Source organism: Sabethes cyaneus, chromosome 2 (genome assembly GCF_943734655.1).
Source record: "Sabethes cyaneus chromosome 2, idSabCyanKW18_F2, whole genome shotgun sequence".
Taxonomy (NCBI): Eukaryota; Metazoa; Arthropoda; class Insecta; order Diptera; family Culicidae; genus Sabethes; species Sabethes cyaneus.
Window position 1 is genome coordinate 84,862,527 of NC_071354.1, and position 1,254 is coordinate 84,863,780.

A 1,254-nucleotide genomic window follows, 5' to 3' on the forward strand; every position below is an offset into this window, starting at 1 on the left:
CAGTCTACTTTCGGTAGAATCGTGTTCAACGTGCTACAATTTATGTTTTCCGCAGTGATTTGCAATCTTCGGCTGGGTGTAGCGATATACATAGATGCCGGGCCAAGGACCAAGCAATCTTCCGGATTAAGCTGTGTGCACCCGAGACCCGTTGGAGAATAATCACGAAGCAACGATGTCACTTGGGCTTGACCTTTTCCAGCGAAGGTTTCCTCTCCCCACTTGGTTGGGCGCCCTCGTTATGCCTAGCGACTAAGTGCATGTCTAATCTTGAATTTATGAAGACGTTAACATGGTCGACCTACGGCAGGGACAGCCGCTGCGATATGATCGATATTTCGAATTGGAACTTAATAGTGCCCCGTGTAGATGCTCCTATCTACTTTATACTTTATTTTGTATTAGGTATAATTAGCTTTATATTTTGTAGTACTGCTCAAATAAATCACTTAACTTTGTCTGAATTATTAACAACAACAACAACGACAACAACAACAACAACAACAACAACAACAACAACAACAACAACAACAACAACAACAACAACAACAACAACAACAACAACAACAACAACAACAACAACAACAACAACAACAACAACAACAACAACAACAACAACAACAACAACAACAACAACAACAACAACAACAACAACAACAACAACAACAACAACAACAACAACAACAACAACAACAACAACAACAACAACAACAACAACAACAACAACAACAACAACAACAACAACAACAACAACAACAACAACAACAACAACAACAACCACAACAACCACAACAACCACAACAACAGCAACCACCACAACAACAGCAACCACCACAACAACAACAACCACCACAACAACAACAACCACCACAACAACAACAACCACCACAACAACAACCACCACCACAACAACAACAACAACAACAAAAAGCTGTTTAGTTTTCGAATTGATCCATTTCGATTAAAGCTTCGCATTTATGTTCACTATAAAGTTTAGTGATAAGTCATGAATTTTTGCCACAATAATGAACTTCTTACCGTCTTACTGCATTGTGTTTTTAAGAGCAATTTGTTTGTTTGTATAATTGATTCTAAATACTGCACTGCTGAAGTTTATTTCTAGTGATAATAAATAATACAAGCCGTAAGAGTAATTCTGCACTTAACTAGATTATTTCCGATAATTGTCCGTTTCTGGTTTCAATTCATTTAATTCATTTAATGTTTTTTTGGGCTTTTCACTTCTTCTCATTC

The 1,254-nt window shown here is 37.6% G+C and overlaps 1 pseudogene; it reads left to right on the forward strand.

Annotated features, from left to right (window-relative positions):
- Nucleotides 1–468: 468 nt before the first annotated feature.
- On the forward strand, nt 469–780 carry LOC128734225 (ataxin-8-like; annotated as a pseudogene).
- Nucleotides 781–1,254: the final 474 nt, after the last annotated feature.